Source organism: Macrobrachium nipponense, chromosome 14 (genome assembly GCF_015104395.2).
Source record: "Macrobrachium nipponense isolate FS-2020 chromosome 14, ASM1510439v2, whole genome shotgun sequence".
In the NCBI taxonomy this organism is placed as follows: domain Eukaryota; kingdom Metazoa; phylum Arthropoda; class Malacostraca; order Decapoda; family Palaemonidae; genus Macrobrachium; species Macrobrachium nipponense.
Window position 1 is genome coordinate 36,811,413 of NC_087207.1, and position 26,944 is coordinate 36,838,356.

General features: G+C 48.2%; 1 protein-coding gene and 1 pseudogene across 4 annotated transcripts in view; both read left to right on the forward strand.

Annotated features, from left to right (window-relative positions):
• The window catches only part of LOC135226466 (sodium/hydrogen exchanger 8-like), a 31,764-nt pseudogene extending 31,044 nt beyond the window's left edge, over positions 1-720 (forward strand).
• LOC135226470 (large ribosomal subunit protein uL10m-like) overlaps positions 1-26,944 on the forward strand; it is a 97,289-nt gene that overhangs the window by 60,474 nt on the left and 9,871 nt on the right. The gene's annotated exons all lie outside the window — the stretch shown is intronic.

The window sequence follows — 26,944 nt, forward strand, 5'->3', positions numbered from 1 at the left end:
GTTATTGACTCCGGTAAAAATTCATTCAGTCCTTCAAGGTGAAAGGGAAACTTGAGGTGTGTGTATCTGTTTATCATCTTAGCAAAAATTTACAATATATTGTGAATATCAATTTGTATTTATACAAGTTATTCTATAATAGAGTTAATATTCCAGTAAGATGATTGATACTTCTCATTTTGTTTTGAGTACGGTACATGACTGTTGGGGTGACATCTACCACCATAAAGGGAAATTCATTTTGATGAGTATTATATTTAAGGTGGTTTTGTGATCTAATCTTTTAAAACAATATTTTCATGTACGTAGTTATTAATTTATAAAGTAATGTTTAAAAGGTTGAACGAGGTGAATTTGTTGTCATTTGTTTCCAGTCATGCTTTCAGAACATAATCCGGTTATGAAATCTTTTACAGTTCCATCCAGCACTTGTGGTGTGGAGCATTGTCTTGTGTCTGTTGGGTAGAGCCTTCAATATCTTCCCACTTTCCTGGGTTGTGAATAAGTTCCGTGACCACAAAATCAATTACAAGATGATGTTTATTATGTGGTTTAGTGGTAAGTGTTTGCATTTTGATTAAAAAGAATGATTTACAGAAGAGAACCTCTAATTTAGACCAAGATTGTTCTCTGGATAAATAGTTATTTTTGGGGTAATTTACCTATGTTAATTCTGTCTTGCAAAAGTCATAATAATGAATAGACATAAATGATAATTGCATAACAATAGCTACACTGGATGAAGAAGTAACTAATTGAATGATAGTACAGTAGTGCAATGGTTGTTTACTATTAACTTCTAAAATAAAAATGTTTATATAATTTGTTAGATTTCTGAAAATTTCTACTCTTTACTGAATCCTACAGTAGTGAGTTATAAGAATTTTAGCAAATTATACTTCCTGTACTTATTAATTTACACTCAGTGATTGCTTGGGTATAGTATTAATTTTTATACTCAGTGATTGCTTGGGTATATTATTAATTTAACTCAGTGATTGCTGGGTATATTACATGCAGTCAGTATATTCATCTCCTATTGTCTTTTTTTTGTTTTTGTTTATAGTACTGTATATGCAGTTTCCCTAATGAAATATTCCTTCTGATGAGTAACAAAGACTCCCTAGCATAGTGAAAAGTTTTCTGGACATCCCACAACTAACGATAATTTCACAGTTTTCTAGTCTTAATTAAACAGCACTTTATTGCAAACAGTGAGCAGGGAGATAGTGTCTAGTGGCATCATGTTGTTTTGGCAATACTGTAGCGCTAAAGATGCATGCGACACACGAGTTAAAGCTGATCATCAGTAGGCATGTCATCATCAAATTTGTTAATTAAGATAATTATTATTTGAAAAGTCTTTAGTGAAGTTAGATCAAATATCAGTAAAAAAGTCTTGATTCATCATTTTGTTAATGAGAAGAATGGAAAGAAACTAAATTTCATAATATGTATTACTAATATTGTAAACAGTCTTGAATGTACGATGACAAATTTTTATGAATATCTATTTCCAAATGAGTCAATGATTTTTCAATTTAGTGCTCAGTAAATCTAAAGAGAGGCTGAATAAACCTATTATAAACTTCAGAGAACCCCATTTCTCCTCAAGGAAAATGCTAGGAACTCCATGTTGTTTTTGAAATTGCTGGTATTGGTTCAGCATGTGGCGAGGTTAGTGAGGCATCAAATTGCTTCGCTCCTCCAGTGTTACCACCCCATAAGAGCTGTCAAATTTCATGATTAGCGGCAAGTAGCGCTGCTCGCTGCTTGCAGTGTGGCTGTATCCTCAGTCACTATGGAGTGGGATGTGTTTACTTCCTACTGATATTGTAGTTCAGGCATATTATGATTACATGAGGCTGTACTGAACAGTTTTTTTTATAACATGAGCATGTTTTTCATTCAGATCCATTAGTCATAAGGGATTGGCATTCTTCCCACTTCTCACACACATTCTGTTAGTTCTTTCTGTATTGTGCACAGTGGAATGAATGATACACTGTAATGTAAGTTAGGATACAGGCAGTAGATATATTTACTTTTCTGCACAACAGGTTGGTGTGACTTAGAATTTCTGAATGGCGATAAAGCATGTTATGACGAATGGGTTAATTAGAAAAATAGATGTTTTTGCATATATGTATTGTATAAAAATTAGTGTTTGCAAAGAAATTGTGACACACTCTTCATGTGATACACTGCCATATTAATTTTTGTACTTAAATATCATGAAGATTTGGTTTTAGTGGTTTTCATTTATTCTTTGTCTTTCCTCCTTGTTTTAGATTGATTTTACTTGTGTTCTCCCCTGAGATATTTTTAATGTCCTTATGAATACTGGTGTGCTATCAGTTGGCCAATGATAGTAGTAAGTATGTTGCTTCTCAGTGTTATTTCCTCAGATTCTGTCATTTTATGCCAGACATTGTTTAATATGTTACCTGGTTGTCTAGGAGATAGATCTTGAAGATATGCAGACCAAAAAATAGCTGCACTTTAGCCTTGGCAATTTGCCTTCTGTCTTTGGTATTGTATCATTTGATAGTCTGTTTTGAAAGCCAGCAGACCATTTGTATGGTAGTTAGGTATCTTGGTACATAGATTTAAGAACATGGCATAAAAGGTTTTTAAAAGTATAATGTGATGGTATATACCAACCATATACGTATAACCTATTTCTCTGTGTAGTATGCTTAAATCATGATAGTACTACATACTACAGTACAGTGAGTAGTGTTATGAAGTTATTTTCATAAGCAATTTTCTCTTAAATCATTTTTATTAGTACATACTATATGCAAATCATGGCTCTTGATTTGTCAGTGAGTTGTATTGTACTGTAAATTTAAAAAAATACTTTATTTAAAGTTTTCTGTTTTACAGGTTACGAGGGGCTATTGCAATATGCTCTAGCTCTGCACTTGGAGTTTTAGCGATGAAAAACGTCATGTGTTACAACTACGCTTATAATTGTGCTCTTCACAATATTTTGTTTAGGGGTTCCACAATGCCACTCATAAAGGTAGGTGTTATTACCAAGATTTTAGTGATTTCTGTTACCGTATTAACCAACAGCCCCTATAAAACTTTTATAGCACTATTGTTTCTTTATTTTAATAATTAGTTTCAGGATAAAATGTTGAATGATTCACAAAATGTGAAATACGTATCGTGGTTTGTCATTCATTCATACAGTTGTTGAATTTTGAATACCGATATATATGTAAGTGATTACATAATCAAATATGGAATGTTATTCCATATATGTAAAAAACTAAAACTAAAGAGGTCACCAGATTGCTTGCAGGAACGTGATCAGACCAGAGACGATAAAGATGATGTATACAATAAAGTAGGCTAAGTTGAGCATGCCGTCTACCTGTGGTCATTCATTTGTTTGTTCCGATACGTAATACAAACCCTCGGTCCTTTAACATAGGAAGTAGCTAGCGGCCAGCTGGAACGGTCGTAAGCTTCGAACAAGGGGAGAACGGTAGTTAACTGCTTGTCCGATCGTCGCGCGCCGCGCGACTGGGAGGTAAACAAATCACTTTTGCTTTCGGCCGTGTGTGGGAAGGACGTGCTCGTCATCGCTCTGCCCGCTTGTCGTTTGCTTTGAGTTTGAGTATTTGCCCTCGTCTGTATAAATCAGAGTGATTGTAAGTACTTTGCATTTCTTTTGTTGATCATTGCAATGAGTGAAGAGAAATGGAGATATCACCACGCCCCCACCCCTGGTCGCCCGTAGAGTGTGTCCCGGGCTGGAGGGGGCGTAGATGTGGGGATTTAGATCGTTGTCGATGTAGATCCTCACGAGGTTTTGTACTCGTTCGCGGGGCGAGAGTGCTCCCGCAACGAGCCCTGTGTAATATGTATGAATTGGTCCGAGGCGCAGTGGGTTGCTGTACGAGGGCAGGAAGAGACTTAGGCCGCCCAAGAAGTCATCCGAAAGTCCAGTGACTCCTTTGGTAACGGACACTTCGTCTTCTTTCCTGCCCCCCGGCCAGCCCCCACGGTTTGCGCCTTCCCTGCGGGGGGGGGGGTAGCGGAGTCCTTCTCCTCTCTGATCCGTCGAGTGTGGATGAGGGCGCCCGCTACCCGGACGTCCAGTTGTACTCGGGGTCTTCCGTCCGCTCTGGGGGTGGGGGGGGTTCTTCTCCCCCCAGGCGTGAGGAAACCCCTCTAACTAACCCGACTGTTGCTTCCGCAGGTGTGCCATCAGCGAAGGACGACCTGGGACAGGTGTGGGAGTCGCTGGGACTGCAGGGAGTGCCGAGCATACAGGGGTTGATTCAGCGGTTGGCGGGGTCGGCAGTGGTCACTCATGGTGCGGTGACCACTACAAACAACCACAAATCTCGACACCAGCATATGAGATGCCACCGCTATCGGTGTATACACCACATATCATGTCGGTGACACCCCACGGCTGCGATCCAAAAAAGCCCATTCCTGCCGTGTCAAAGAGGACGGTGCCACCACCACCTGGGTTCTTTGTATTGCCGACCCCGGACTTCCGCTGCCCAAAGAGTACCCCCCTGGACCTGCCGCCAGTGCCGAGGATGACGGTAGCTGCCGACAGGACGCCTGGCTCTCCTGTGGGATACCTGCCGTGCCTCCGTACCTGTTGCTGTCCCAGCCGCTCATTCCTTTTCAGATCGGGGGTGGGCCTGCTGCTCATTCACTTTCAGATGTTCCTGCCGTTCCTGCTGTTCCCGGACCTGTTCCTGTTGTTCCTGCTGTTGGTGGTGCTGTCACAGTCTCAGGTCTTTCCGGACAGGTGCAGTCGGGCCCTGTTGCTTCGGCAACTGCCCCGGCTCCCTCCTGGATGGAAGACCTGACGTCTGTCCTGCGGAGCCTGGCGAAGAAGAAGAGGAAGAGGAAGAAGGTGTCGTCGTCGTCTTCGTCGTCTTCTTCGTCGTCTTCTTCGTCGTCTGCTGCCTCTCCTTCCCCTTCGACTTCTAAGGCTAAACAGCCGAAGAAGAAGAAGGTTGCCTCCTCCCCCCCTAAGAAGACTCCTTCGGGATCTTCTAAGGGCCCGGCTCGCTCAGGCGAGCTGGGGAGCTCTTCTGCTGGTCCTCCTGTTCCTTCGGGAACGGGGCCCGTCGCTTCTTCTGCAAAGAAGAAGTCGACGGGGACCAGAGGTGCACCAGCCTCGGCTGGTGCATCCTCAACCTGGTGCTAGCGGTTCTGCCGCTAAACCAGGTTCCGTCTCGGCCGCTTCTCGTTCGCGAGAAGCACCGAGTGGACGCTCTTCCAAAGAAGACCGTCCAGCCAAAGTTTTGACGCCCGAGCTCGCTCGCCGTCAAGACAGCGGCGCGGAGCAGAAGACTGGCGAGAGTCGTGGCCACACGACTCTCGCCAGGGCCATGTGGACGCTCTCAGCAGCGATCAACTGGCTGCTGGCGGGCTGACGTGACGGTCGCTGACCGGCCGCGGGTTGAGGCGAGGAAGGAGTTCCCCACGGCCGCCGGTACAGCCACGGCTGGTACCAGCGGCTTGACCGCGCCGAGAGGACGCTGGACCGGTCTCGACGCGACAGAGAGCTAGCAGGTCACCGTCCGCCGCTCCCGATGGGACCGGGCGGAGACGGTACCAGCGGCAGCTCGCCTGACGCTAGAGATCGGTCTCGTACGTTCTCAGCCGAGCCAATCGCCCCAGGCGAGCGGCAAGGCTAGGCCTGCTGCTCGGGACCGTCACCGCGTTGACGATCAGCAGCAGCCCTCCACGCACGCTGGTCCGGCCAGCGAGCGAGGGGGGAGCGTCAGGTCTGCCTCTCCCGTAACCTTCAACCTCCTCGGGCTATACCGGGAGGAGCGAGGTATCCGAGGAGCGATCACGAGAGGTGCGCCGCTCGTGACCCAGCTATGACGCCGTACGGATCAGGCACGGTTTTAGGACCGACCAGAACGTACGCGCAAGTAGTTGGAGGCGACCGTCAGGGGTCTGTCGCTGTTCCTCCTTCTGAAGGAGGAAGTATACGCGGGATATGCTCTTGCTGGAGGGACTGGACGGTCCTACTCCACAAGACGCTGTAACTCCCGATACAGAGGAACTTTGCGGAGGTCATTAAGCTGATGCGTCTGCATAATGACCTCGCGGAAGGATCGCCGCTACCACCGGCAGAGCCCACGTCCCGGCTGCGAATCATTTTGGGGTCCCAAGACCCAAAATGATGGTGGGGTTACCGCGATCTGAGCTTGCAGACTCGGTCCTGGATCAGGTGGAGAATCTCGTCTCAGGACGGGAGGACTCGCATAAAGTCCGGACGGTCTTCTAAGTGCTTCCTCCTTCCCTCTACAGGCGGGCATAGGGCGATTCTACGTGCCATTCGGAAGGACCCGAGTACTGCCGAAACAGGTTAACCCGGAGTTAGCGAGGCTGACTCCAGGTGTGTCCCTGCAGCAGCTCCTGTCGGAGAACCTATGGTTCTCGCAGCAGGAGGCACTTGCCCTTGGAATCTACCGCTATGGCAGCATTCCAGGCAGTTTCCTGGTTGGATTTGTGGTCCCTCACAATATCCAAAGTAGCGGCCGGCTCTGGGAGCTCTGCTCTCGAAGACGACGCTTCTTTTAGGAGACTGTGCCAGTCTGGAGGAAGAGCAATCTCTTACCTCGCCCGAATCAGGCTCAGCTAAACCTGTGGGCCAACTTGGTTCTTCGACGTAGGGACGCAGTCCTTACCCGGAGTGAACCAAGGGGGGTGGCCGGGTCGTGATGCGGCACTCGGGCTTCGAAATGGACCTCTTAGGAGTTTTCCCCAGCTCTCTTCCCTGGAGAGATGGTGGACGCTGCGGTGGAAGGCGGCGCACTGACGAGAGTGACCGCCTTAGTTCACCAGGCAGTCTCGAAGGTTACTGGGCAATCTCGAGCGACTGCGGCCAAACCAAAGAGCTTGGCTAGCGCTTCCACGGCGGCGAAGACGGTTGCACCGTCCAAACCCGTGTGAAGACTCCTGTAGTTTCAACTTCTGCTAGAGGAGGCCGCAACCAGCCCATCTCCCAGCCTCCTTCCCCGAGGGGGTGCTGGAAAGAAGTCGAAACGAGGTGGGAAACGCTAGGGACGGCGTTCCCCCTCACCTGCTGCCGGAAGTGGGGGGGTGCCTAGCGAGCCATTGGGCGACTTGGCAGCGCTACGGCGCCCGAGAACTGGATAGTAGACGTCCTTCGGGAGGGATATCTACTACCCTTCGAGTCTCGGCCCCCCCTCATCTCCAATCCGGTCCACCTACAGACCTATGTCCGGGGATCAGTAAAGGACAACGCTCTTCGACAGGAGATCAAGACCATGCTGGCGAAACGACGAGCTGTAGAAATCGTGGAGGACCAGTCACCGGGCTTTTACAGCCGCCTCTTCCTAGATGGAGGCAGGCATCGGGGGGCTGGCGTCCGGTGATAGACCTCTCTCCCCTGAACCGCTTCGTTCGCACGACGCGGTTCACACGATGGAGTCGCACGATCGGTGCTCGACTCTATCAGGGGGAACGATTTCATGCTTTCAGTGGACTGAAGGACGCCGTAATTTTCAAATACCCATCCATCAGTCCTCCAGAAAGTACCTCCGCTTCATCTTCGACGGGACGGTGTACCAATTCAGGGCACTTTGTTTCGGTCTCTCAACCGCCCCACAGGTGTTCACGCGAGTGTTCACTCTGGTGTCAGCTTGGGCCCATTCGCACGGGATAACGTCTTCTGAGGTATCTCGACCGATTGGCTAGTCCTGGCGAGCTCCCGCTCGCAGTTGCTACAGGACAGAGATCGACTCCTCAAGTTTTGTCGCGATCTGGGGATCGTATAAAACTACGAGAAGTCCGATCTCGAACCCAACAGCAGAAGATGAAGTACCTGGGTATGCTGATAGACACGGTAGCAGGGCAGGTCTTCCCGCAGACTTGCGTATCAGCAAATTCAGGGAGGCAGCCGGCCGGTTCCTGTCGCGCAGGAACAGGCAGCACAGCAATGGCAAGTCGTGATCGGCCATCTGTCGTCACTCGAGAAGTTAAGTTCCCTCACGGGCGTTTCGCAACCTGCGGTCTCTCCAGTGGAGGCTAAGGGAGAGTTGGTCTCAGGCCAACCAAGATCCTCCTTACTTCCGTGGCTATCACGGACAAGGTGAGGCAGGACCTAGCCTGGTGGCTCGACGACAAGAACCTCTTAAGAGGAGTGCCCATACGCACTCCCCCCCCGGAGATGCTTCTGTTCTCCAGACACATCGACCGAGGGATGGGGCGCACACCTGGAGGAGTTGCTGACTGCAGGTGTGTGTGACCATCACGAAAAGCACCTTCACATCAATGTCCTGGAACTCAAGGCGCGTTATCTCTACGCTCTCCAAGAGTTTTCAGGACCGCTTGGTGGGACACTCAGTGGTGTTGATGTGCAGCAAACACCACAGTAGTGGCTATGTCAACAAGCAGGGGGGGCTAGTGCTCTTCCGCTCCATCAGTTGAAGGCGGTGCAGGTGCACGAGTGGGCCACGGCTCACTCGATAGAGCTGTCATCACGCTACAAATTCCAAAAAGCAAGAGGATGTAGTAGCAGACAGCTCAGCCGTCGGGATCAGGTGATAGGGACCGAATGGTCTCTACACCAAGACGTTAGCGGAAAGGCTCTTCAACCTGTGGGGGCGACCGGTCGTAGACCTGTTCGCCACCCGGCACAACAGAAAACTTCAGGTTTTCTTCTCAGCTGTGCCGGACCCATGGGCAGCTGCAGAGGACGCTCTCCAACACCCCTGGGACAACCTCTTCGCTTACGCCTTTCCTCCCTTCTGTCTGATTCGGAAAGCGACCAGTCCCGAGCGCTGGTCACTCCCAATCTCAGAATGATCCTGGTGGCTCCCAAACGGCCGCAAGCCGTTTGGTATCCGGACCTGCTGGCTCTTCTTGCGGACGCACCGAGAGAGCTACCACTTGGCACAACCTTCTAGCCCAGCCACACGTAGAACGGTACCACCAAGCAGTCCAGTCCCTTCAACTTCACGGCTGGCTGTTATCCACCATCTCTTGCGAACGAGAGGCTTTTCTCGTAGCGCAGCAACAGAGATGGCTGGACACGTCCGACAGTCCTCTGCAGCTGTGTACCAGGGGAAGTGGGCCGTCTTCTGTGGTTGGTGTCGTAGACAGGGTCTGTCTCCTCTCAGAGCCACTCTTCAGCAGGTAGCGGATTTCCTCGTGTTTCTTCGCCGAGAGAAGCTCCTCTCAGTACCCACAGTTAAAGGATATAGAGCAGCACTGACGCTCGTCCTAAAACTGAGGGGACTGGACATCTCGAATTCGTTCGAGATCTCCTTGCTAATGAGGAGCTTCGAAAGGTCTTGCCCACCCAGGGAACTCAGGCCCCCTGCGTGGGATGTGACTCTCGTACTTAGGAGTTTGACTCGAAGACCCTTCGAGCCACTCCGAGAGTCGTCAGACAGGGATCTGACTCTCAAGACCCTCTTCTTGCTGGCCCTGGCATCGGCGAAGAGAGTAGGGGAACTAACATGGCCTTTCTTATGATGTTAAACATACCGAGGCTGGGGTCATGTGACGCTCGATTTCGTCCCGAACTTCGTAGCTAAGACTCAGAATCTGTCGATCCCTGACGACAGGTTCGAGTCTTTCACGATCCCCTCCCTTCTGGACTTCACCGATAACGATGCGGATGAGATGCTGCTTTGTCCTGTGAGGGCGCTACGGCGCTATCTGAAGAGAACTCGACATCTCAGGCCTGAGTGTCGACGCCTCTTCGTTAGCACTGGGGTTACCAAGAAAGAAGTCTCCAAGAACACGCTTTCTTTCTGGCTGCGTGAGGTGATCAGGAGAGCGTACGAGGCTGATGGTAGCGACGACATCCGTACGCTCCGACCGAGAGCCCACGAAGTCAGAGGTTATGGACCCTCCTTAGCGTTCCGTAAGAACTTCTCCGTGGCGCAGGTCCTGAAGGCAGGTGTCTGGGCCAAAAACCAGACCACCTTCACGTCCTTCTACCTTCGGGATATTGCCACAAGTCCTTGGATACTTTTTCCTTGGGACCTGTGGTGGCTGCTCAACACGTTGTGTAAGCTTACCCACAGCACCGAGCAGGCAGAACAGCATCGAAATTCCTGGTATCGGGATTCTGGCAGATGGGAGAATGAATGTGCGAATGAGAGAGTGACTGGCTTCTCTTTCACCATCTTTCTCTACCTCTACCTGTGGGCAGAGGGATACGGTCGTTACCTTGCTGGAAGGGAGTCAGATGCAGGTAAGCTATTCAACAGAGCTCCATCCTATCTCTTTAACTAGAGATAGGAGTGTTATATCCACCACTTTCTCCAAACAAGGGGGAGAAAGTGGATGCCTACATGAGACAAACCCATTACTTTACATTTGCTCATGTAAAGGAAAAGTTCTTACAATGCTGGTACAAAGAGATACGCTTGCCTCTCTCTTAGTACTCGGCCCAGAGGTCTGACTATTGATCCTGCGGTGCACACCCCGATCAATCGGACAGAGGCTTGGATCCCTCCCTCGCTCTTACGACCAGGGAGGCATTCCAGGGATGGACGAACACCAGTCTGTTCATCAAAGACTCAGATTCCTCCACAAGAAGTGAGTCTTCCTATTGTTAAAGGACCGAGGGTTTGTATTACGTATCGGAACAAATGACAATTTGTCGAAAATTGCATTTTTCCTAACTATACAAACCTGAGGTCCTTTACATATAGTCCCTCCTCATGCCACCCCTCACTCTGCGTATTTTGCATGGGCCAAAAGCAAAAGTGATTTGTTTACCTCCCAGTCGCGCGGCGCGCGACGATCGGACAAGCAGTTAACTACCGTTCTCCCATTTTGTTCGAAGCTTACGACCGTTCCAGCTGCCGCTAGCTACTTCCTATTGTTAAAGGACCTCAGGTTTGTATAGTTAGGAAAAATGCAATTTTCGACAAATTGTCATTTTGGAACATTAATCCAAGCTTCCTGCTTGAGACAACTACCGCGACCTATAATTCAAACGGCCTACGTGATTAGTAATGTGTCTCATTTTGTTTGTATGTTCATATGTTCGAGCTACTGTCTGCTTCCTTTATGACTTGTAACCGAGATGGTAGTCAGAACAGAATTAGCCATCATCATTGGCAGAAGCGATCAAGCCATCGTCATTGGCAGACCTGTACAATCCTATATTCATCATGTAATCTCGAGAATAGAAGTATATTTTGTACTCAGTGTTTTCTACTAGAAACCTCACAATCAGAAAGATATCATCATGAGTTTAACACATCGTCGTCATAACGAAAGAAGATACTTACTTCGTTAGTTATCATCAAACCCCAAGACACTCCAAGAGTATGGAAGTGCATAACCAACCGACTTAGTGTAAGATTATCGCAAGTCTAACATTACCTCATAGGGCTCCTTATTATACAAGGCAACAGCCCTAATATATATGAATACTTGCACTGTACATTGGTTTTTTTTTTTTAAACTTTTACACGGGCATTACCATCTCTTACATTTTGTGCTCATATCATCATAGGTTTATTTTAGCAAGAAATTTTTACTAGTAAGTATTGTACGTGTATCTATTAAGAGAACTTTAATGTATATTTCTTGTTGCATAAGTTTTTCTATTTCTTATTTAATTTTAATATATTTTAGATACTTTTTTATTTTCCTGAATGAAAATGCAGTCACTTGAATTTTTCTTTGAATTGCTGTAAGTGAATTTGTAGCCTAGAAATTTTTTTTTGTTTTGATTTAAAACAAACTTGTTTTTAAACGAGTACTGGCATTACATTCATTTAAAGGGAAATATGAAGTGTGTGAAATGTTTATGATCTCACTTTCAGTATCTGAAGGCTGACAAGAGGCAGAAGCATCGACGACAAAGGAAGCAGATAAGGAACTAACACTTAGTAAAACCAGGGAGTGGGTAAGTGGCTTCTTTTTGCGTGTTTGGTATTAATTATATAACCTTTGAAATATGGAACTGTGAAGCTCTGCTTTGTGATCTGCTGTTGATTCATAGATAAGAAAAGTAACTCTTAAATTCTTGTAATTGTTCCAGTAAGAATCTCAGTATTTTTTTTAAAGTAATTCCTATAATGTCAGCAAAGAAAGAATGCAAGGGGACTTTCCAACATGTCATCATAGCAATGGATTTTCTTACCCAAATGTAATTAGGATTCTGCTGCAAAGTCTGTTATGCATTGACTTTACCTATAAATCATTTCTGCATTGAAGGATTATAGTGCAAAATAAGAACATTTATGTAAGGGGTACCTTTATCGTAAATCTAACTAACTATGGCCAGTGAACACTGTTCTCACCTCCCAATATTTTTTAGGTATTCATGGAAGAGGATTATATGAGGCCGTCACTCAAACAACCATCTATCTGCACAAAACAGAAATCGGAGAAAAACGTGATTGAAGTTGTGCAATGTTTGACATTATCATATTCATTTCCGTTAATATTTATGCTGACATCATTCTTTTTTTCAAAATGAAGCTAAAAGCATGCTCTTTACAAATATGTGTGAAATATTATCTGTCTATCCAAACTGTACCTCAAACAACACCATAACTGCAAAAAAACCGAAGTCTGAGAAAAGTAAAATAATAGTTTGTCCATTGGAATGACTATATATTGCATATTTATCATTCTAGTTACTCTCACTCTCCCTAGATTATGAATGCAAAAAACTTTTTTTTTTTTTTTTTCAATTTCTAAACACAGGTACAGTATATAGAAGAAGAGTTGCTGAATTCGAAAGTATGTATGAATCAAAATCCGAAAATTTGCAGATAGGCGGTTGTTCGAGTGACGGCCTCATATGAAGTGCTAAATTTTATTAAGCAGGTGTTTCCTTACTGGATTAGCTTACTTTTACCCCATTGTAGTCAGTTTATCTATTTGTAACTTGTAGCTGGCTAGTGTAGGACACTTAAAGATGGTGCTCAAGGTATTACATATATATTATAACTTTATCCATCAATTGCATTGTCTTGTTCATTTTCATTATTTCCATTTAAACTTCTTACTTATTACCAAGCTTAGGTAACCAATCCTGCTACAATTTTCACCTCTTTTAAAGAAAATTTGTTAGAAATCACCAAGAGAGTGAAGGAGTGAGACTCATTTCGTCTTGCTTTGTCAAGTCATTTTTTTGTCGTTCTAAATGGACAACTTTTTGTACTTACAGATGATGAAAGCTCAAGTAAAAATATTGGGAAATGATAATTCAAGATACTTACTTGCAGAATTCATTGACCATAAGGTTATACCGGAACATTTCACTATAACAGTAAAAATTTGCTACTTAAGGATTCATGTACTTAAATACAAATAAAATCCCATGTACGTGTATTTAAATACAAATAAAATATTTGACATTAAAATCTGCCTTTCTGAATTATTATTTTTTGTTTAAGCAGTCATATCCAACTAAGTCTGATTGGCTGTGCCTTTCTGAAAGCACTTAGGTTACTTTTAAGTATTTTGACAGGGTGCATGTGAATGATAATTGTAGTTAAATTTACCATGTCAATCCAGTGCTGCAACAGTTAATGTTAGATGTTTATTATTCTTTCAGGGACAAGCTGTAGATTCTGAGCATCTATCCGAATATACAGAAGAAGAAAGTGACACACCACCCTGGGGCGGGACAAGTCAGAGGCTTTTTACGTCTAGACCTCTTGTATTTACGTCCCTTCCTTATACGGAAGGTAACCCATCAAGAGGTATGTGATCTTAATCTCAATATGATGGTTTAGGATGAGAGTGTATACAGAGACATGGTCAACCACTAACTGATTTATTATCACAGAATTGTGACAAGACATTGGTTTCTGTGAGTGGAAAAGTAGTATATAGGAAATTAGAACAAGAAGGGCATAATTTTATGATAAGCTGTTTTCTCACACCTGAAAAACACCTAATACGTATATCATTTCTTTATCCAACAAAAGAGCTGACTCATACATATACTCAAAAGCTTGAAGTTTTACATTTATGGTTGATTTTTGTTTTTACAAATAAAATTCTGTCGTTCCTGAAAATACAATCAGTGATTCAGCCATCAGTCAATAATTTGTGTTTTCTGTGGAAGCCTAAAGTTTTATGGGGGTCGTGTTTTGACGATTTGGATGGTGAGCACCCTCCGAGCCTTCTGAAGGGTCTTACATTACAGTGGTACCTCGAGATACGAAATTAATCCGTTCCGAGGCGGCCTTCGTATCATGAGTTTTTCGTATCTTGAACCGTATTTTACATGTAAAACGCCTAATCCGTTCCAAGCCCTACAAAAACAAACACCCCAGTTAATTATATTTACCAGGCCCTACAACACATGTTCTAGGGTTACGACGCCAATCCGACGGAAGAAATATGACTCCAAAAAGGCAAAATACTGTACTACATACATGAGTAATATTCAACTGCATGTAATGTTCAACCCCATTTTTACTGTATGTATTAGGACTTTAGCATATGTCCCTTAGCAATAAGCCTAGCCTATGTTAGCGGTTGCTACTGTAGCCTAGTCTATGATTCTGACATCTAAACCTAAGAAGCTAAAGCTTAGAATATGCCAATAAAAAGTGTATAAATAATCAGTTTGTACTCATTTCAAATAATTATTAATTAATCATTAACTATAATACACAAAAAAAAAAAAATACCTTCCAATCGTTTGTTTACATTCAGCTCTTACGAGTACAGAACGAACGCCATAAGCAATCATTTTTCCTAGGACACAGTAAGCCATAAATTTTCATTAGTATCTCTCTTCAACTAATGAAACTACCAAACAGTATAATAACCATTCATTTCTATTCTTTATTCTATCTTTACCTAATGGAGATACCGAGTTACTGACAGCTATGATGAAACATAAACGTAACGTAATATTAAAACAGAAGAATTCTAAAAATACTTATTTGTTGGCTTCGATGATAGCAGTCTGCTTTATTTTATATTTTATGATATCTAATTCACAATTTTTTTTTATTAAATGTGTTGCATGTACTCATTTCAAATAATTAATTAAGTAACGATTAAATATAATAAACATAAAAAAAAAAGCTTCCAAACTTGTTTACATCCAGCACTTACGAGTATCAGAACGATCGCCAAGCAATCACTTTTCCTAGTACACAGTGAGCCATAAATTTTCATTATCTCTCTTCAACTATTGAAACTACCAAACAGTATAATAACCATTAATTGGCTATTCTTTATTCTATCTTTACCTAATGGCTTTTTTTTTTTTATTAAATGTATTGCATGAATAAGTTTTCAATTTACAGCATCCTATTACCTATAGAATACATAAAGCACAAGGGGTAGATGCTGACCAATAGGAGAGCAGGATCTTATGGGGTGACTAGCATCAGGAACCAATGGGAGAGCGGGAGGATGGTGGCAAGTTTACTCAGTTGGCGGCGAGCGAGTTTTAAAATTGTTCTCGGTGGTTCGGGTGAATCTCGGGACTTTACAGCAACAACCTTTTGTAACTTGAGCAATTTTCATATGTAGAGCTGTAAAATTTTTCGTATCTCGAGGTTTTTTGTAAGTTGAGCCGTTTCGTTATTGTCGAGGTACCACTGTACTTCCCCTCCACCTATCCAAAGCATTCGGACGATGATTATCCTTTGGACTGTATGCTGGTTTAGTTTGTCGACCGAGATCCAGCTAGTTCTTCCATCCAATGACATCATGTAGCACTTAAACGTACTTGTGCTGCAGGATTTGGTAAGGTACCAAGTGAGCAGGAGGATTGATGTGTATCTATTCTGGTGAACACATTCTGTTTGCTCAAGTTCTACAGGGATGCACGATTGCTTAACATGACATTGTTTTCTTGCTGGCATGATTGCTTAAACATGACATATGTTTTCCTTGCTGGCATGATTTTTTCTACTGCTTTACAGACATCGGAGGTGGTGGTGGGTTCATTTGGATCTTCAAATATGTTTGTGGGTATTCCTAATGATTGTCACCTGTGTGTGTCAGCCAGTGGGGAGTTGAGCATTGCGTGTGGGGCTGTTCTTATTCCTAATAAATTCCATGGTAACTCCTTCTCCACCTCCCATCTTGACATCTGGCAGTGAGCACTGCTTTTAGGGAGGGATGGAACCGCTTGACCATACTGTTGGTTCTTTGTCACAAGGCTGGCAGCAAGGAAGTTCCATAGGGCTGTGAAATGAGCCCCATCACTGGTGGCGTGCTGAGGGACTCCGTGTCAGCTAACCCAGCTGATTAGAGCTTTCGCGTAACTTTCTGATGTCTGGTGTTGTCTCAGACCATCTGGTATATAGGTCGACAATAGTGAAGCAGTATCTGTACCCCTCAATGGGGGTAGGGCCCAAAAATGTCAACATAAATATAGTCGAGGTGGAGGTTGGTTATTCAGAATTCTATCCCTGATTCTGTGTGCCTCACGACCTTCCACATTTGGCATGGGAGACATTCATGAGCCCATTTCTTAATGTCCATCTCCATTACCCACCAAATGTAGTTCTGTCAGGATACGGGCAGTGGAGTGGCCTGATGGGCGAGACTGATAGCCTTTCTTTTCAAGGCCAGCAGGAGACAGGGGCAAGGGTGTCCAATATTCATTTTGCAGCCAACATTTTTTTTTTTTTTTGTCATTATGGCGAAATCCTCCACATGAGGGTGGGATGTCTCGCTGGAGTTACTGTGTGGCGGAATTAAACCTAAGTGAAAAAAGCAAGCCAACTCCCCACAGTTATGTTAATCGCACAAGCCGACACAATTTCCCACACTCACACTTTCCCCTTTACTTTACTTTTCACCTGCAGGACAATTGGTTTAACGACACACCGGACACACAAAACACAAACACTTACTCACCTCTGGCTCCAGATACTCAGGGCTAGGCTGTGCTGTCCGCTGGATATAGGCTAGCCGAGAGACAACCACCACTGATAATCACACCACAAACCAACCAACCGAGAACCACAACAACTTACAACCCGACAAATCACCGAGAAGAACACCAACAGCTCAAAATAACACGATGATGACACGACTTACCCCAGCACAACAACCCACCAACACTGCCCCAACCACCACTCAAAGACACCAAAAATACACTACCAACCTCTTCAGCTTCACCACAACCAGACAGACACACGCACAACAACTTTACAACACCAAAATCAATCAAATAACACAAAATCAACTGACCGCCAACGGATAACTGCTGCCAAAACCAACTCTGTGACTTCACCGAACGCCTTACTGCTTTCAACTCTCGTAACACACTCTCCACTGATCTACACAACAGGGCGCCACAACAGACACACGCTTCTGACCGCCTTTTAACCACTTCCATTTATTCTTCCACCAATCTCTCTCTCATGCAACCCTTGGAGACGTCAAATATAAACTACTATCATTACTCCTCCATATTACCTTCCCCATTACATTTGACAAAGTTTCCTTACACTTCGCAACATCCACACTAAATTGCCTTTCGCAACACCCAAGGATGCTCAGATGCAGGCCCCTGGATCTTGTTTGAGGGCCATCATACATTCTTTCAGTTACATCACCATTCACTTCTTCCAAACTACTTTCATTCAAACTCCCATTATCTTCCTCACTACAATCTTCCCAAATCCCATTCACTACTTCACTGATATCTTCTAACTCTGGTTCCAACATCTCCCCTATTTTTGGCTACCAAACCACTCAGTTTCATCCAAAACTTCTGTCAAACTCCCGCAAAGACTCATCCATCCTATCAACTACCTCCTTACTACTCAGTTTCCTTCTCACTGAAGTCTCATTTGTCTCTTGTCAACTCAAACCCACACACTACAAGTATCATTCATTCCCTCAAAGTCATCCATAGCACATGCTTTATCAACTGTTTGCACCCCACCACCAACCCCCTGACCATGCCGTTCATGCTTTTCCTCCACACTCTTGTTTTCTTCCATACTCAACCAACACCAACTGTCAATCTCCCAGACCCATTTGTTCACTGACAGTCGGCTCATACTTATTCACCCTCAACCACTCGCACATCGCATTCTCCTGAACATGCTGTGGTACTTCCCTCCACTTATGGAGTTGGTTGTGGTGTGTCCTAACCTCATCCATTCCCCACCTACTCGCAATTTCCCCAAAACATAACTCAATCCACTCGGTCCACTTCCAAAATCTCAAAAGGCCTTTCAAATTTATCCCTTACTTTATTCCTATCTCAACTACCTCTTTCAACACCTTATCCCCAATCTTAAAACTCTCAAACCTTTCACTCGCTTTCTTCCACAAATCCTGATCACCTTCTGACAGACCCAACCGTGGCCTGACAATCCTTTAAAAAATTCACAAAATCTCAGTCATCGTCCCAACAGTCTTTTCAGCCAAACCATTCGCACTGGACATACGGAGTAGAATATACATGCACAATACTCCATTCCTTCAACATTTCTTCAAATCCCTATCCCACAAACTCAGGTCTGTTATCACTCAACATTTTTGCCGGCTTACACACACACACACGGGCTACATCACTTGACCCACCATTTGTGCAAGTTTCCCTCTTATCTTTAACAGAAACCACATAGGCAAATTTACTTGTGATCCACCATCACAAGCATTTCAAACGGCTCTTTCATTTGCAGTCGCAACACAGGTGGACTTGCATGCATACTCTGATACTTTCCCTTCTGACAATCTTCACACGTGACAGCCACATCCATACAAATCTTATTCAACCCAGGGGCATACAATCTCTCTCTCATGCATTCCCACAACTTATTTTTCCCCATATGCCCAAACTGATCATGCACCAACAAACACATACTCACAGCTGACTCAACAGAAAACACCGGCACATACACTTCCCTGTCATACACCCCTTCCTAATGTAAAAAGTACACTATGTTCTTACACACTACAAACTGTTTAGCAACCCTCTTACATACATCCAACTCAAATGGCCAATCTTCCACACGCACTCCTCCCAAAACACATTGTCACAACACACTTATCTCCAGGCACTTATCGTTCATTTCCTCAATCTCTTCATCACTCAACAGATCATTCTCATTCCCAGCAATATCAATCATACCCACAAAGTTTGCTACAAATAAACTTACTATCTTGAATCCTAGCTACTTGTCTGACCCCCTTCTAAGAATTCCATTTCCTATATCTACCTCTATATCATGGATTCTCAAAAAAATCTAGCCCTAATAAAGCAAGATGCATATTATTTGTCTATAACTATAGTTATGTTTGTTCCGACACGGCATACAAACCTTCGGTCCTTTTACAATAGGAAGGTACTAGCGGCAGCTGGATAGGTCGTAAGCTTTCGAACAAGGGGTTCGGTAGTTAATTTTAACTGCTTGTCCGACAGGCGCGCGCGCGCGACTGGGAGGTAACCAAATCACTTTTGCTTTCGGCCTCACAGCGAGTGGACGTGTGTTTGTGCGACGCTTCTTCTGCCCGCTTTCTCGTCGTTTGCTTTCTTGAGTATATGGTTGTGTTTGTGTATGAAAGAATTCATTGTAAGTACAATCATTTCTCTCTTTTCATATTATTTGAAGGTTATTGATTAATGATGGAATCTCCTCGCCTCGCTACCCCACGGAGACTATGCCCGGGTACCGAAGGGCGTAAATGCGGGAAGTTCCGCTCTTTCGGAGATAGACCCTCATATTTTGTGTGCTCGGTGTCGGGGGGCGCGAATGCACCCGAGCCGAGCCATGTGATGTTTGTAAAAAATTGGTCGGAGGCGCAGTGGACTTTGTATGAGGGCAGGAGAAGCGAAGGCCTGCAAAGGAGTCGTCGGGAAGCTCTCCCGCGACTCCTTTGGTGACGGACACTTCGTCTTCTTTCCTGCCGCCGCTCAACTTCCACGTATCGCGCCTTCCCCTTCGGGGGGGGTTTCTAGGTCCTTCTCCTCTCCTGACTTGTCGAGCGTGGAGGAGGGCGCTAGATACCCTGACGTCGAGTTGTACTCTGGGTCCTCTATCCGTTCGTCTTCGCGCGAACGGGTAGAGGATCCCCCTAATCACCCGACTTTTGCCTCCTCAGGTGCGGTTGCCGCGAAGGATGACCTCGGACAGGTGTGGGCATCGTTGGGGCTGCAGGGCGTGCCGAGTGTCCAGGGGCTGCTCTACCATCTCGCTGGCTCCGTGGCGGTCACCATGCTACGGTCACGACCACCACCACGACCCTTACAACACCCGGCTACGCTTCACCTCCTCACCTGGTGTACACCCCCGCACGCGGTCTCTGTGACACCCACTACATCGGTGCAGGGGCCAGTCGCCGTACTCGGGGGTGTGTGATGCCGCCACCTGGGTTGCCGTGCTGCCGCGACGGACTTCGTGTGCCCGAAGAGCTCGCCCCTGGACCTCCCACCGGTACCTAGGATGTCTGTGCCGCTGGTCCGCCCATCTGGACCGCCTACACAGTCTGCCGTACCTGCCCAGCTGCTGTCCACGGACGTGACGTTGACCACTGCTGCCGTTCCTGTACCTGCTCCTGCTGTCTCTTCTGCCGTTCCTGTGATGCCTGCACCTGCTGATGTTTGTTCCTGTTTCCTGGCGCCGCTGCTCCCCGATGCTGATCTGTTCGGACAGGTGCGTCCGGGCCCTGTTGCTTCGGCAACAGCAGCCCCGGCTCCGCTCTGGATGACAGATCTGACATCGGTCCTGAGGAGGTTGACGAAGAAGAAGAAGAAGAGGAGGAAGGTGTCGTCGTCGTCTTCATCGTCTTCTTCGTCGTCGTCGTCGTCTGCCGCCTCTTCCCCTTCTTCTCTAAGGCTCCCCCGCCGAAGAAGAAGAAGGTCGCCTCCCCCCCCCCTAAGAAGTCTCCTTCGGGAACCTCTAAGGGCCCGTCTCGCTCTGGTGAGACGGGGGGTTCTTCCGCTGGTCACCCTGCTCCTTCGGGGGCAGGACCCGTCTCTTCTTCCGCAAGGAAGAAGACTACGGGGACCAGATTTTGGCAGTAGTGACGGCTAACACCGGCACTTCCTCACCTGCTGTCAGTGGTTCGGCCACGGCAGCAGGGTCCGTCTCGGCCTCTCGTTCGCGAGAGGTACCGAGTGTACGGTCGCCTAACAGCGGCCGTACAGCCAAGAACCAGACCTCTGAGTCCGCTCAGCGTCAGGTTCACGGCACGGAGCGGAAGACTGGTGACAGCCGCTCACGCGACTCTCACCAGACCAGCTCTCGCTCTCGCGGCGAGCAGCTGGCTACCCGGGCGACGTGACGGTCCATGACCGGCCACGGGCTGAGGCTGGGAAGAGGTCCCCCCGTTCGCCGGCACCAGCCACGGCTGGTGGTACCAGCGAACTGACGCACCGTGAGGATAGACGCCAACCGATGCTCACCGTGACAGTGGAGCTCGCCGGTCGCCTGACCGTCACTCTCACAGAGAGCGATCGGGTACGGCGACCAGCACCAGCTCCTCTGACACACGAGACCGGGGCGGGCGCGCCTGTTCTCGGTCCAGCCGGTCTCCACAGCGAGACGGCTCGACTAGGTCTGACAGCTCGATCGCCACCGCGGGTTGGCGATCGCCTGCAGTCTTCCAAGCCCACTGGTTCTGCCAGCGAGCGAGGGAGGGAGCGTTCAGGTCTGCCTCTCCCATACCTTCAACCTCCTCGGGTTACACCGGGAGGGGCGAGGTATTGAGGAGGTGAATCGTGAGGGGTGCGCCCCTCAGGATCCCACCACGTCGTCGTACGTACCAGGCACGGTTCTCGGGCCGGGCCAGGTCGTACGCACAGGTGGTTGGAGGAGACCGAGAGGGGTCTGTCGCTGTTCCTCCCCTTGAGGGAGGAGGGTCTCGGAGATGCTCCTGTTTGAGGGACTGGAGCGGTCCGACTCCGCAGGACGCAGTCACTCCTGAGATCCAGAGGAACTTTGCCGAGGTTATTGCGCTGATTCGTCAGCACAACGACCTCGGGGAAGGATCGCCGCTCCCACCATCCGAGCCCACGTCCCGGCTCGAGTCGTTCTGGGGCCCGAAGAGGGAACCCAGACCGACGGTGGGTTTGCCGCGTTCTGAGCTTGCGGACTCAGTGCTGGACCAGGTTGAATCGCTTGTCTCCGGACAAGACGGTTCGCTCAAGTCTGGCAGGTCGAGCAAGCTGCTTCCACCTCCTCTGCTGCGACAGCGGCGTTTTTACGTGCCATCTGAAGACCCGATGCCGCCCAAAACAGGTGAAACCGCCCGTTTAGTTAGCCAGGCTGACTCCGGGTGTGTTCTCTGCGCAGCCTCCTGTCCGAGAACCTGTGGTTCTCGCAGCAAGAGGCACTCGGCCTGGAATCTACTGCCATGGCAGCTTTCCAGGCCGTCTCCTGGCTAGATCTGTGGTCCCTCACAGTATCAAGTCGCAGCCAACTCCGGGGGAATTTCTCCCGAAGATGACTCGGCCTTCAGGAGACTTTGCCAGTCTGGAGGAAGAGCCATCTCCTTCCTTGCCCACCAGACGGTGAACCTGTGGCCAACCTGGTACTCCGACGAAGGGACGCTGTCCTTACTCGGGTTTCCAGGGCGGCCGGGCGTGAAGCGGCGTTGGGACTTCGCAACGGACCTTTACGGAGTTCCACGTCTCTCTTCCCAGGAGAGAATGGTGGACGCGGCGGTGGACAGATGGCGCACTGACGACAGTGACCGTCTGGTTCACCAGGCAGTCTCGAAGGCTTCTGGGGGCAGCCTGGACTGCGGCCAAGTCTAAGAGCTCGGCTAGCGCTCCTCGGTGGCTAAGACGGTAGCTGCGTCGAAGCCCCGGGGAAAGACTCTGTCTTCTTCGACTTCTACCAAGGGGAGCCGTAACCAGCCCTCCTCCCAGCCCTCCTCCTCCCGTGGAGGCTCTGGGAAGAAGTCGAAGAAAGGGGGGAAACGCTAGGGACGGCGTTCCCCCCTCACTGCTGCCGGAAGTGGGGGGGGGGGTGCCTGGCCAGCCATTGGGCAACTGGGCAGCGCTACGGCGCCGAGACTGGATTGTAGATGTCCTTCGGGAGGGATATCTATTACCCTTCGAATCTCGGCCACCCCTCACCTCCAACCCGGTCCAACAGCAGTCGTACGTTCCAGGGTCATCGAAGGACGTAGCATTGAGACAGGAGATCAAGACCATGCTGAGCAAGAGAGCTGTAGAAATCGTCACGGATCAGTCACCGGGCTTTTACAGTCGACTCTTCCTGGTGGAAAAGTCTACGGGAGGCTGGCGCCCGGTGATAGATCTCTCTCCCCTGAACCGGTTTGTTCGCCAGACCCGGTTCACGATGGAGACGGCACGCTCAGTGCTCGACTCCATCAGGGAGAACGATTTCATGCTTTCAGTGGACTTGAAGGATGCGTATTTCCAAATACCCATTCATCAGTCCTCCAGAAAGTACCTCGCTTCATCCTCGACGGGACGGTGTACCAGTTCAGGGCACTTTGCTTCGGTCTCTCAACCGCCCCACAGGTGTTCACGCGAGTGTTCACTCTGGTGTCTGCGTGGGCCCATTCGCACGGGATACGTCTGATGAGGTATCTCGACGATTTGGTTAGTCCTGGCGAGCTCCCGCTCGCAGTTGCTACAGGACAGGGATCGACTGCTCGAGTTCTGTCGCGATCTGGGGATCGTTGTGAACTCGAAAAGTCCGATCTCGAGCCCAAGCAGAGGATGAAGTACCTGGGTATGCTGATCGACCACGGTAGCAGGGCGAGTCTTCCCCGCAGACTCGCGGATCAGCAGATTCAGGGAGGCAGCCAACCAGTTCCTGTCCTCGGCAGGAACAGGTAGCTCAGATGGCAAGTCGTGATCGGACACCTGTCGTCACTCGAGAAGTTAGTCCCTCACGGGCGTCTTCACCTGCGGTCTCTTCAGTGGAGACTAAAGGAGAGTTGGTCACAGGCGACGGATCCCCCAAGCTTTCCAGTGTCACTGACACAGGAGGTGAGGCAGGACCTAGCCTGGTGGCTGGACGACAGGAACCCTCTTAAGAGGAGTGCCTCTGCGCACTCCCCCCCCCACCGGACATGCAGCTGTTCTCAGACGCATCGACCGAGGGATGGGGCGCACACCTGGAGGAGTTGCTGACTTCAGGAGTGTGGGAACGAGAACGACAAGCACCTTCACATCAATGTACTGGAACTCAAGGCAGCGTTCCTCGCTCTCCAAGAGTTCCAGGACCGCTTGATGGGACACTCAGTGGTGTTGATGTGCGACAACACCACGGTGGTGGCCTACGTCAACAAACAGGGGGGCCTAGTGTCTCTCCCGTTGTACCAGTTGACTCGGCAGGTGCACGAGTGGGCCGAGGCACACTCAAATAGAGCTGTCGGCACGCTACATTCCCGGGAAGGGAGGGAAATGGTAAGTTAGTAATAGCAGACACGCTCAGCCGTCGGGATCAGGTGATAGGGACCGAATGGTCTCTACACCAGGACGTGGCGGAAAGGCTCTTCGACCTGTGGGGGCGACCAGTCGTGGATCTGTTCGCCACCCGGCACAACAGGAAGCTCCAGGTGTTCTTCTCGGCGTGACGGACCCAGGGCAGCTGCAGAAGGGGGACGCTCTTCAACACCCGTGGGACAACCATCTTCGTCTATGCCTTTCCCCGTTCAGCCTGATTCGCAAGGTGATCAGTCGAGCACTGGTCACCCCGAATCTCAGGATGATCCATGGTGGCTCCCAAATGGCCAAACAGGCCATTTGGTATCCGGACCTGCTGGCATCTCTCGCGAGGAGAACCGAGAGAGATTCCCCCTTGGCACAACCTTCTCGCCCAGCCACACGTCGAGCGGTGTACCACCGAGCAGTCCAGTCCCTACGTCTTCACGGCTGGCTGTTATCCACCATCTCTTGCGAACGAGAGGCTTTTCTCGTAGCGCAGCAACAGAGATGGCTGGAAACGTCCGTCAGTCCTCTGCAGCTGTGTACCAGGGGAAGTGGGCCGTCTTCTGTGGTTGGTTCTGTCGTAGACGGGGTCTATCTCCTCAGAGCCACTCTTCAGCAGGTAGCGGATTTCCTCGTTTTTCTTCGCCGAGAGAAGCTCCTCTCAGTCCCCACAGTCAAAGGATACAGAGCCGCCCTGGCGCTCGTCCTGAAACTGAGGGGATTGGACATCTCGAACTCGTTCGAGATCTCCTTGCTATGAGGAGCGAAAGGTCTTGCCCACCCAGGGAACTCAGGCCCCCTGCGTGGGATGTGACTCTCGTCCTTAGGAGTCTGACTCGAACGCCGTTCGAGCCACTCCGAGAGTCGTCAGACAGGGATCTGACCCTCAAGACCCTCTTCTTGCTGGCCCTGGCATCGGCGAAGAGAGTAGGGGAACTTCATGGTCTTTCCTATGATGTACGACACTCCAGGGGATGGGGATCCGTGACGCTCGATTTCGTCCCGAACTTCGTTGCGAAGACTCAGAAACCGTCGATCCCTGACGACAGGTTCGAGTCATTCCACGATTCCCTCCCTATTGGACTTCACCGATAATGATGCGGATGAGATGCTGCTTTGTCCTGTGAGGGCGCTACGGCGCTATCTGAAGAGAACTCGACACCTCAGGCCTGAGTGTCGACGCCTCTTCGTTAGCACCGGGGTCCACCAAGAAAGAAGTATCCAAGAACACTCTTTCATTCTGGCTGCGTGAGGTCATCAGGAGGGCGTATGAGGCTGATGGTAGTGACGACATCCGTACGTCCCGTCCGAGAGCTCACGAAGTCAGAAGTATTGGCCCCTCGTTGGCGTTTCGTAAGAACTTCTCCGTGGCGCAGGTCCTGAAGGCAGGGGTCTGGTCTAACCAGACTACCTTTACGTCCTTCTTCACTTCGGGATATTGCCCACAGGTCCTTGGATACCTTTTCCTTAGGACCCGTGGTGGCTGCTCAACAAGTTGTGTAGCTAACCCAGACCCTCGCAGGCTGAAACAGCATCGAGTCCTGGTGTGACTGTGTGGATGGATGTGTGAGTGAGTGAGTGACTGGCTCCCTCTTCCCATCTTTTCCTCCTCCTCTACCTGTGGGCAGAGGGCCACGGTCGTCACTACGCTGGATGAGGACGAGATGCAGGTGAGCTATATGACAGAGCCCCATCCTATCCCTTTCACGAGGGATAGGAGCAGAATATCCACCACTTCTTCTACAAGGGGGGGAAGTGGATGCCTACAAGAGTCAAACCCATGACTTTATATTTATATATTGACTCCTGTACAGGAACAAGTTCTTACATTGCTGGTACGAAGAGATACGCTTGCCTCTCTCTTAGTACTCGGTCCAGAGGTCTGACCATTGATCCTGCGGTGCACACCCCGATCAATCGGACAGAGGCTTGGATCCCTCCCTCGCTCTTACGACCAGGGAGGCTTCCAAGGTTGGGCGAACACCAGTCTGTTCACAAAAGACTCAGATTCCTCCCACCAACCGAAGTGAGTCTTCCTATTGTAAAAGGACCGAAGGTTTGTATGCCGTGTCGGAACAAATGACAATTTGTCTAAAATTGCATTTTTCCTAACTATACAAACCTGAGGTCCTTTTACACATAGCCCCACCTCTCATGCCACCCCTCACTCTGCAGTTTTTGCTTGGGCCAAAAGCAAAAGTGATTTGGTTACCTCCCAGTCGCGCGCAGCGCGCCTGTCGGACAAGCAGTTAACTACCGAACCCCTTGTTCGAAAGCTTACGACCTATCCAGCTGCCGCTAGTACCTTCCTATTGTAAAAGGACCTCAGTTTGTATAGTTAGGAAAAATGCAATTTTAGACAAATTGTCATATTACTTCAAGATCTCCTAACCTAACCTTTAACCGTACCTCTTCCCATACTAAAAACACTTCCTTGTCCTAACCATGTATTTTTACACTTGTACACTGCCTTTTCACTTCCCAATTGTATCTCTCAAGTTCACTCACCAAGGAAACTTGTGCCTCTGTATCAACCAAAAATTACAGTACGTACTCACTATCATTCAGTCTTGACAAACGTCACCA